Source organism: Triticum dicoccoides, chromosome 5A, assembly GCF_002162155.2.
Source record: "Triticum dicoccoides isolate Atlit2015 ecotype Zavitan chromosome 5A, WEW_v2.0, whole genome shotgun sequence".
Taxonomy (NCBI): Eukaryota; Viridiplantae; Streptophyta; class Magnoliopsida; order Poales; family Poaceae; genus Triticum; species Triticum dicoccoides.
The window spans coordinates 571,099,289-571,111,087 of record NC_041388.1 but is presented as its reverse complement, the minus strand read 5'-3'; the positions used below and the strand labels follow the sequence as shown (position 1 = coordinate 571,111,087).

Genomic DNA, 11,799 nt, shown 5'->3' with positions numbered 1-11,799 from the left:
TATACCCACACCCACAACTCCTTTGTGTTCTACTCGTGCATAAAACATCTACGCATAAACCAGGCTCGGATGCCACTATTGCGGATGATACGGCCCCATCGTATCTACTTTTCCAAACACTTTTGCCCTTGTTTTGGACTCTAACTTGCATGATTTGAATGGAACTAACCCGGACTGACGTTGTTTTCAACAGAATTGCCATGGTGTTATTTATGTGCAGAAACAAAAGTTCTTGAAATGACCTGAAACTTCACGAAACATCTTTTCGGAAATAATAAAAAATCCTTGCAAAAGATGAAGACCAGGGGGCCCACACCCTAGCCACAAGGGTGGGGGCGCGCCTGCCCCCCTAGGGCGCGCCCCCCTACCTCATGGGCCCCCTGGAGCTCCTCCGACCTCAACTCCAACTCTATATATTTGGTTTCGGAGAGAAAAAAATAAAGGAGAAGGATTCGTCGCGTTTTACGATACGGAGCTGCCACCAAGCCCTAAAACCTCTCGGGAGGGCTGATCTGGAGTCTGTTCGGGGCTCTGGAGAGGGGAATCCGTCGCCGTCATCATCATCAACCTTCCTCCATCACCAATTTCATGATGCTCACCGTCGTGCGTGAGTAATTCCATCGTAGGCTTGCTGGACAGTGATGGGTTGGATGAGATTTATCATGTAATCGAGTTAGTTTTGTTAGGGTTTGATCCCTAGTATCCACTATGTTCTGAGATTGATGTTGCTATGACTTTGCTATGCTTAATGCTTGTCACTAGGGCCCGAGTGCCATGATTTCAGATCTGAACCTATTAGGGTGTGTTCGGTTGCTGTCATAGGATAGAATGTCATGGGTCCGACCCATTTCAAAAGCCCATTCCCGTGTTCAGTTAGCCGAATGTCATGGGTGGAGACCTACCTGGCAGCGACAGGAGAGGAAGGAGCGGCCGGAGGTGTGCCTACAGATCTGGATTGGCGGCTAGCAACGAAGCCAAGGTATGGTTCCTACTCCTTTGTATAAGCTTGATGGGTACAATGGATTGATGGCAGATTTTTATTTCCTGTGTGTGCCATGTTCCTCCTCTATTTGTTCCATATATATGTGATGCTGCCTACTGTGTAGATCTATGATTACCCAAAAAAATTAATAAGTGATGATGTGTACTCACCAGATCCATGGTTACAAGTCATATAGTTTTGACTGTATGCATCACTTGTAGATGGTCAGCAAGATGAACAAAAGAAAAAGGATGGCTAGGGGAGCAGCTGTTTTTGTTGCACTAGCTGCAATGGCAGTCATTGTTCGGGCAATTATAAGGAAGAGGAGACCACGTATTACCTATGGCCCAATGCATGAAAGAGATCGAATCAGATATGACTATCTAAACCAGAAAATTTGGCAAAGCGATGTGTTATGCAAAAACATGCTAAGGTTTGAAAGAGCAGCGTTCTTTCGCTTGTGTGGCATATTGAGGGATCGCAACTTGCTAGAAATTAGTCCACATCTTAGTGTGGAGCAAAAATTGGCAATGTTTTTGCATACAATTGGGCATATCCTTCGGAATAGGGTTGTTTCTGCCAATTTTGGTAGATCATATGCCACAACCAGCATCTATTTTAGAAAGGCTCTTCATGCCATAGGCGAGCTTCGTAATGATTATATAAGGCCACCATCATTGGAAACCCCCGCAAAAATTGCAGGAAATCATTGATTTGACCCATATTTTAAGGTAATTTTAGAGACTATTCCTTAGCTATCTAGGCTATATGATATGCCATTTAATACTGGTCTCTATATAGGATTGTATTGGAGCTATCGATGGTACACATGTGCGAGCAGGGGTTACCAAAGATGTGGAGCCTTCTTTTCGTGGTAGGAAGGCCTTTACCACTCAAAATGTGATGGCAGCAGTAGATTTTGACCTCCGCTTCACATATGTGTTGGCTGGTTGGGAAGGGTCCGCACACGACGCGATCGTCTTAGCTGATGCATTAACTCGTGAGAGAGGCTTACAAGTACCACCTGGTAAGACGTTGACCTAGATAGAAATTGTCCATTTGTTACTGCCTTATGAAACCATTGTAACCAATATTTATTTTTATTTTTTAGGAAAGTACTACCTAGTTGATGCCGGTTATGGAGCCAAGCCTGGGTTCTTACCACCTTTTCGTGGCGTGAGGTATCATTTGAATGAGTGGGGCAACAATTCGGTCCAAAATGACAAGGAGCTATTCAACCTTAGGCACTCATCTCTACGGGTGACGGTAGATAGGGCTTTTGGATCTCTCAAGAGGCGTTTCAAAATTTTATATGATGCCAAACCATTCTTCACTTTCCCGGTCCAAGTTGACATTGTTATAGCTTGTTGTGTTCTTCATAATTATGCACTTTCACAAGGGATCGATGAATTCATTATGCCGGAAGTGACATGGACCACCCAACCAATTCGAACATCAAGGCAACAATTAAGTGACAATAGGGCCTTGGTAGACCATAGGCTACAAATTGCTGCCTAAATGTGGGAAGGTAGGCAACTTATGTATTCCAATTTATGAGTGCAGTGCACTATGTATTTGTAATGTTTGTGCAACTATCTTTGCATTCATTTGATGGCTGGATAGATTGTCGTATTTGTTATGTCAAACCATGTATTTGTGATGATTTCATCATTTTTATTGCAACATTTTGATGGCTGGACAGATTGTGGTATTTATTATGTCAAATCATATATTTGTGATGATTTCATCCTTTTTATTGCAACATTTTGATGGATGGAGTGATTGTGGTATTTATTATGTCAAACCATATATTTGTGATGATTTCATCCATTCTTTTACAATTTTTTGATGACTGGATAGAAATGGACAATGTTGAAGTTACCGCTGCAAGTGGAAACTCCGGGAAAAGTGGGGTCATTGTATGGACCACTTCCATGACCAACACTATGCTAGGTTTTTTAGCTGACCTTGTTGCTAAAGGGAAGAGAACTTCTAGTGGATTCAGGGAGACACATCTCAAACAATGTGCTGCTGTTTTGAACGAGAAACCATCTCAAGAAGTGGAGGAAGATTTGGGTCAGGGTTGTCAATTTGAAGAATTTAAGTGGAGCTCTATGGGATGAAGATACTTGCACAATTAGGCTCAGCGATGAACACTATGCAGGTCATTGTATGGTAAGCTTCTTATAGTATGAACGATATCATCTCATTTTCTGCCTTCATTATGCTAATGACTTGCCAATTTTTTGTAGACGCACAAACCTGATGCTCCCTTCTTGAATAACCCAATTGAACACTATCATGCTATGGCGACCATTTTTGGAACAACCGGGGCTAAAGGGATGAATGCAAGGTCTGGAAATGATCTCCTTTCTATTGACGTCAATGATGAGGAGAATGGTGAGGTGAATGGTGAGATCAACACGTCACCGCAAGTTGGTGAGTCTTCTGACCCCAAAGGACCACCAAAAAAGAAGGCCAAGGTGGTGAAAGTTCTAGAGGATCCACTAGGTGCCATTCTCAAAGATGGGTTTAAACTTGTGGCTGAAGCTCTTGTGAAATCTGGTGGAGATGATGATGATACACCCGATGACCTTTGGGATGTAGTCTCTTGTTTGAAAGAATGTGATGAACAGCACCTTGCCCATTACTATGCTCATCTTGTTGACAACCCCAAGACTGCAAGGGCCTTCATGAAGCTTTCCGAAACCAACAAATCTGTTTGGGTGAGTAGGTATGTGAAGAAGAACTTCTAAATTTGATATGGTTGTCAAGTATGTGAACTTGACATGTTTGGTTGTAGTGCCATTGGGTTGCTTTTGGATGTTTGGTATGTGAACATGTATGGCTGCAGTGCACTTTCCTTGGTTATTTGTATGTGAAAGACATGTACTGCCTATTTGTATGTGAAAGACATGTACGTGTTGATTGCTTTTGGATGTACCAAATGAACTTGCTACATGATTACCATCTTATGATATTGTTGGAAATTGTGTTCTTTGTCAATATATATTGTTATGTTGTTTTTTTCTTGAAAATACAAACGAAATGCTGCCGAAAATTTGAATTTTTGTTCTTCCATTCTTCCAAACCAAACACTGGAATGGAACCAACCCGTTCTACTTTTTTGCACCTACCAAACACAAGAACGGAACCGACCCGTTCCTCTGGAATGGAACCATTCCATTCCGTGACAGTTGGTTCCTCAACCAAACACACCCTTATGTTTTCATCAATATATGAGAGTTCTTGATCTTATCTTGCAAGTCTATAGTCACCTATTATGTGTTATGATCCGTTAACCCCGAAGTGACAATAATCGAGATACTTACCGGTGATGACCGTAGTTTGAGGAGTGAAGGAAATATGCCCTAGAGGCAATAATAAAGTTATTATTTATTTCCTTATATCATGATAAATGTTTATCATTCATGCTAGAATTATATTAACAAGAAACATAGTACATGTGTGAATACATAGACAAACAGTATGTCACTAGTATGCCTCTACTTGACTAGCTCATTGATCAGAGATGGTTAAGTTTCCTAATCAACAAAGTGTTGTCATTTGATTAATGAGATCACATCATTAGGAGAATGATGTGATTGAATTGACCCATTTCGTTATCTTAGCACACGATCGTTTAGTATTCTGCTATTGCTTTCTTCATGAGTTATACATGTTCCTATGACTATGAGATTATGCAACTCCCGTTTACCGGAGGAACACTTTGTGTGCTACCAAACGTCACAACATAACTGGGTGATTATAAAGGTGCTCTACAGGTGTCTCCGAAGGTACTTGTTGGGTTAACGTATTTCGAGATTAGGATTTGTCACTCCGATTGTCGGAGAGGTATCTCTGGGCCCTCTCGGTAATGCACATCACTTAAGCCTTGCAAGCATTGCAACTAATGAGTTAGTTGCGGGATGATGTATTACAGAACGAGTAAAGAGACTTGCCGGTAACGAGATTGAACTAGGTATTGAGATACTGACGATCGAATCTCGGGCAAGTAACATACCGATGACAAAGGGAACAACGTATGTTGTTATGCGGTTTGACCGATCAAGATCTTCGTAGAATATGTGGGATCCAATATGAACATCCAGGTTCCGCTATTGGTTATTGACCGGAGACATGTCTCGGTCATGTCTACATAGTTCTCGAACCCATAGGTTCGCACGCTTAACGTTTCGATGACATAATCATCGTCACCACACCGTCGTGCTTAGGCCAAGCCCTCCGTCGGTAGAACATCATCATCGTCACCACGCCGTCGTGCTGACGAAACTCTTCCTCAACACTCGGCTAGATCGGAGTTCGAGGGACGTCATCGGGCTGAATGTGTGCTGAACTCAGAGGTGTCGTACGTTCGGTACTTGATCGGTCGGATCATAAAGACGTACGATTACATCAACCCTGTTGTGCTAATGCTTCCGCTTTCGGTCTACGAGGGTACGTGGACAACACTCTCCCCTCTCGTTGCTATGCATCACCATGATCTTGCGTGTGCATAGGAAAATTTTGAAATTACTATCTTACCCAACAGTGGTATCAGAGCCAGGTTTTATGCATAGATGTCATATGCATGAGTAGAACACAAGTGAGTTGTGGGTGATATAAGTCATACTGCTTACCAGCATGTCATACTTTGGTTCGGCGGTATTGTTGCATGAAGCGGCCCGGACCGACATTACGCATACGCTTACGCGAGACTGGTTCTACCGACGTGCTTTGCACACAGGTGGCTGGCGGGTGTCAGTTTCTCCAACTTTAGTTTAACCGAGTGTGGCTAAGCCCGGTCCTTGAGAAGGTTAAAACAGTACCAACTTGACAAACTATCGTTATGGTTTAATGTGTAGGTAAGAATGGTTCTTGCTAAGCCCGTAGCAGCCACGTAAAATTTGCAACAACAAAGTAGAGGACGTCTAACTTCTTTTTGCAGGGCATGTTGTGATGTGATATGGTCAAGACATGGTGCTAAATTTTATTGTATGAGATGATCATGTTTTGTAACCGAGTTATCGGCAACTGGCAGGAGCCATATGGTTGTCGCTTTATTGTATGCAATGCAATCGCCCTGTAATGCTTTACTTTATCACTAAGCGGTAGCGATAGTCGTGGAAGCATAAGATTGGCGAGACGACAACGATGCTACGATGGAGATCAAGGTGTCGCGCCAGTGACGATGGTGATCATGACGGTGCTTCGGAGATGGAGATCACAAGCACAAGATGATGATGGCCATATCATATCACTTATATTGATTGCATGTGATGTTTATCTTTTATGCATCTTATCTTGCTTTGATTGGCGGTAGCATTATAAGATGATCCCTCACTAAATTATCAAAGTATAAGTGTTCTCCCTGAGTATGCACCGCTGCGAAAGTTCTTCGTGCTGAGACACCACATGATGATCGGGTGTGATAGGCTCTACGTTCAAATACAACGGGTGCAAAATAGTTGCACACGCGGAATACTCAGGTTAAACTTGACGAGCCTAGCATATAACAGATATGGCCTCGGAACACGGAGACCGAAAGGTCGAGCGTGAATCATATAGTAGATATGATCAACATAGTGATGATCACCATTGAAACTACTCCATCTCACGTGATGATCGAACATGGTTTAGTTGATATGGATCACGTAATCACTTAGAGGATTAGAGGGATGCCTATCTAAGTGGGAGTTCTTAAATAATATGATTAATTGAACTTAAATTTATCATGAACTTAGTACTTGACAGTATCTTGCTTGTCTATGTTGATTGTAGATAGATGGCCCATCTGTTGTTCCGTTGAATTTTAATGCGTTCCTTGAGAAAGCAAAGTTGAAAGATGATGGTAGCAATTACACGGACTGGGTCTGTAACATGAGGATTATCCTCATTGCTGCTCAGAAGAATTATGTCCTGGAAGCACCGCTAGGTGTACCACCTGCACCAGCAACTGCAGACATTGTGAATGCCTGGCAGACACGTGTTGATGACTACTCGATAGTTCAGTGTGCCATGCTTTACGGCTTAGAACAGGGACTTCAACGACATTTTGAACATCATGGAGCATATGAGATGTTCCAGGAGTTGAAGTTAATATTCCAAAACAATGCCTAGATTGAGAGATATGAAGTCTCCAATAAGTTCTACAGCTGCAAGATGGAGGAGAATAGTTCTGTTAGTGAGCATATACTCAAGATGTCTGGGTACTGCAATCACTTGATTCAGCTGGGAGTTAATCTTCCGGATGATAGCGTCATTGACAGAATTCTCCAATCACTGCCACCAAGCTACAAGAGCTTTGTGATGAACTATAATATGCAAGGGATGGATAAGACAATTCCCGAGCTCTTTGCAATGCTAAAAGCAGCGGAGGTAGAAATCAAGAAGGAGCATCAAGTGTTGATGGTCAATAAGACCACCAGTTTCAAGAAAAAGGATAAAGGGAAGAAGAAGGGGAACTTCAAGAAGAACAGCAAGCAAGTTGCTGCTCAGGAGAAGAAACCCAAGTCTGGACCTAAGCCTGAGACTGAGTGCTTCTACTGCAAGCACACTGGTCACTGGAAGCGGAACTGCCCCAAGTATTTGGCGGATAAGAAGGATGGAAAGGTGAACAAAGGTATATGTGATCTACATGTTATTGATGTGTACCTTACTAATGCTCGCAGTAGCACCTGGGTATTTGATACTGGTTCTGTTGCTAATATCTGCAACTCGAAACAGGGGCTACGGATTAAGCGAAAATTGGCTAAGGACGAGGTGACGATGCGCGTGGGAAATGGTTCCAAAGTCGATGTGATCGCGGTAGGCATGCTACCTCTACAACTACCTTCGAGATTAGTATTAGACCTAAATAATTGTTATTTGGTGCCAGTGTTGAGCATGAAGATTATATCTGGATCTTGTTTGATGCGAGACGATTATTCATTTAAATGAGAGAATAATGGTTGTTCTATTTATATGAGTAATATCTTTTATGGTCATGCACCCTTGAAGAGTGGTCTATTTTTGCTAAATCTCGATAGTGGTGATACACATATTCATAATATTGAAGCCAAAAGATGCAGAGTTCATAATGATAGTGCAACTTATTTGTGGCACTGCCGTTTAGGTCATATCGGAGTAAAGCACATGAAGAAACTCCATACTGATGGACTTTTGGAACCACTTGATTATGAATCACTTGGTACTTGCGAACCATGCCTCATGGGCAAGATGACTAAAACGCCGTTCCCCGGAACTATGGAGAGAGCAACAGATTTGTTATAGATCATACATACAGATGTATGTGGTCCGATGAATGTTGAGGCTCGTGGCGGATATCGTTATTTTCTCACCGTCACAGATGATTTAAGTAGATCTGAGTATATCTACTTAATGAAACATAAGTCTGAAACATTTGAAAAGTTCAACGAATTTCAGGGTGAAGTTGAAAATCATCGTAACAAGAAAATAAAATTTCTACGATCTGATCATGGAGGAGAATATTTGAGTTATGAGTTTGGTCTTCATTTAAAACAATGCGGAATAGTTTCGTAACTCGCGCCACTTGGAACACCGCAGCGTAATGGTGTGTCTGAACGTCGTAATCGTACTTTACTAGATACGGTGCGATCTATGATGTCTCTTATTGATTTACTGCTATCGTTTTGGGGTTATGCTTTAGAGACGACCGCATTCGCCTTAAATAGGGCACCATCGAAATCCGTTGAGACGACGCCTTATGAACTATGGTTTGGTAAGAAACCAAAGTTGTTGTTTCTGAAAGTTTGGGGCTATGATGCTTATGCGAAAAAGCTTCAACCTGATAAGCTCGAACCCAAATCGGAGAAATGTGTCTTCATAGGATACCCGAAGGAGACTGTTGAGTACACCTTCTATCACAGATCCGAAGGCAAGACTTTTGTTGCTAAATTCGGAGTTTTTCTAGAGAAAGAGTTTCTCTCGAAAGAAGTGAGTGGGAGGAAAGGAGAACTTGATGAGGTAACTGTACCTTCTCCCTTATTGGAAAGTAGTTCATCACAGAAAATGGTTTCTGCGACACCTACACCAATTAGTGAGGAAGTTAATGATGATGATCATGAAACTTTAGATCAAGTTGTTACTGAACCTCATAAGTCAACCAGAGTAAGATCTGCACCAGAGTGGTACGGTAATCCTGTTCTGGAAGTTATGTTACTAGACCATGACGAACCTACGAACTATGAAGAAGCGATGGTGAGCCCAGATTCTGCAAAATGGCTTGAGGCCATGAAATCTGAGATGGGATCCATGTATGAGAACAAAGTGTGGACTTTGATTGACTTGCCCATTGATCGGCAAGCAATTGAGAATAAATGGATCTTCAAGAAGAAGACTGACGCTGACGGTAATGTTATTGTCTATAAAGCTCGACTTGTTGCAAAAGGTTTTCGACAAGTTCAAGGGATTGACTACGATGAGACCTTCTCACCCGTAGCGACGCTTAAGTCTGTCCGAATCATGTTAGCAATTGACGCATTTTATGATTATGAAATTTGGCAAATGGATGTCAAAACTGCATTCCTGAATGGATTTCTAAAAGAAGAGTTGTATATGATGCAACCAGAAGGTTTTGTCGATCCAAAGGGAGCTAACAAAGTGTGCAAGCTCCAGCGATCCATTTATGGACTGTGCAAGCCTCTCAGAGTTGGAATAAATGTTTTGATAGTGTGATCAAAGCATTTGGGTTTATACAGACTTTTGGAGAAGCCTGTATTTACAAGAAAGTGAGTGGGAGCTCTGTAGCATTTCTAATATTATATGTGGATGACATATTGTTGATTGGAAATGATATAGAATTTCTGGATAGCATAAAGGGATACTTGAATAAGAGTTTTTCAATGAAAGACCTCGGTGAAGCTGCTTATATATTGGGCATCAAGATCTATAGAGATAGATCAAGGCGCTTAATTGGACTTTCACAAAGCACATACCTTGACAAAGTTTTGAAGAAGTTCAAAATGGATCAAGCAAAGAAAGGGTTCTTGCCTGTGTTACAAGTTGTGAAGTTGAGTAAGACTCAATGCCCGACCACTGCAGAAGATAGAGAGAAAATGAAAGATGTTCCCTAAGCTTCAGCCATAGGCTCTATCATGTATGCAATGCTGTGTACCAGACCTGATGTGTGCCTTGCTATAAGTCTAGCAGGAAGGTACCAAAGTAATCCAGGAGTGGATCACTGGACAGCGGTCAAGAACATTCTGAAATACCTGAAAAGGACTAAGGATATGTTTCTCGTTTATGGAGGTGACAAAGAGCTCATCGTAAACGATTACATTGATGCAAGCTTTGACACTAATCCGGACGATTCTAAATTGCAAATCGAATACGTCTTTACATTGAACGGTGGAGCTGTCAGTTGGTGCAATTCTAAACAAAGTGTTGTGGCGGGATCTACATGTGAAGCGGAGTACACAGCTGCTTCGGAAGCAGCAAATGAAGGAGTCTGGATGAAGGAGTTCATATCCGATCTAGGTGTCATACCTAGTGCATCGGGTCCAATGAAAATCTTTTGTGACAATACTGGTGCAATTGCCTTGGCAAAGGAATCCAGATTTCACAAGAGAACCAAGCACATCAAGAGACGCTTCAATTCCATCCGGGATTTAGTCCAGGCGGGAGACATAGAAATTTGGAAGATACATACGGATCTGAATGTTGCAGACCCGTTGACTAAGCCTCTTCCACGAGCAAAACATGATCAGCACCAAGGCTCCATGGGTTTTAGAATCCTTAATGTGTAATCTAGATTATTAACTCTAGTGCAAGTGGGAGACCGAAGGAAATATGCCCTAGAGGCAATAATAAAGTTATTATTTATTTCCTTATATCATGATAAATGTTTATTATTCATGCTAGAATTGTATTAACAGGAAACATAATGCATGTGTGAATACATAGACAAACAGTATGTCACTAGTATGCCTCTACTTGACTAGCTCATTGATCAGTGATGGTTAAGTTTCCTAACCATAGACAAAGTGTTGTCATTTGATTAATGAGATCACATCATTAGGAGAATGATGTGATTGACTTGACCCATTCCGTTAGCTTAGCACATGATCGTTTAGTATTCTGCTATTGCTTTCTTCATGACTTATACATGTTCCTATGACTATGAGATTATGCAACTCCCGTTTATCGGAGGAACACTTTGTGTGCTACCAAACGTCACAACGTAACTGGGTGATTATAAAGGTGCTCTATAGGTGTCTCCGAAGGTACTTGTTGGGTTGACGTATTTCGAGATTAGGATTTGTCACTCCGATTGTCGGAGAGGTATCTTTGGGCCCTCTCGGTAATGCACATCATTTAAGCCTTGCAAGCATTGCAACTAATGAGTTAGTTGCGGGATGATGTATTACAGAACAAGTAAAGAGACTTGCCGGTAACGATATTGAACTAGGTATTGAGATACCGATGATCGAATCTCGGATAAGTAACATACCGATGACAAAGGGAACAACGTATGTTGTTATGCGGTTTGACCGATAAAGATCTTCGTAGAATATGTGGGAGCCAATATGAACATCCAGGTTCCGCTATTGGTTATTGACCGGAGACATGTCTCGGTCATGTCTACATAGTTCTCGAACCCGTAGGGTCCGCACGCTTAACGTTTCGACGACGGTTATATTATGAGTTTATATGTTTTGATGTACTGAAGGTTGTTTGGAGTCCCGGATGTGATCCCGGACATGACGAGGAGTCTCGAAATGGTCGAGACATGAAGATTGATATATTGGAAGCCTATCTTTGGATATCGGAAGTGTTCTGGGTGAAATCGGGATTTT

The 11,799-nt window shown here is 41.8% G+C and overlaps 1 pseudogene; it reads left to right on the top strand.

Moving 5' to 3' along the window:
- The first annotated feature begins 1,188 nt into the window (after nucleotides 1-1,188).
- LOC119297929 lies at nucleotides 1,189-3,763 on the top strand (annotated as a pseudogene).
- Nucleotides 3,764-11,799: the final 8,036 nt, after the last annotated feature.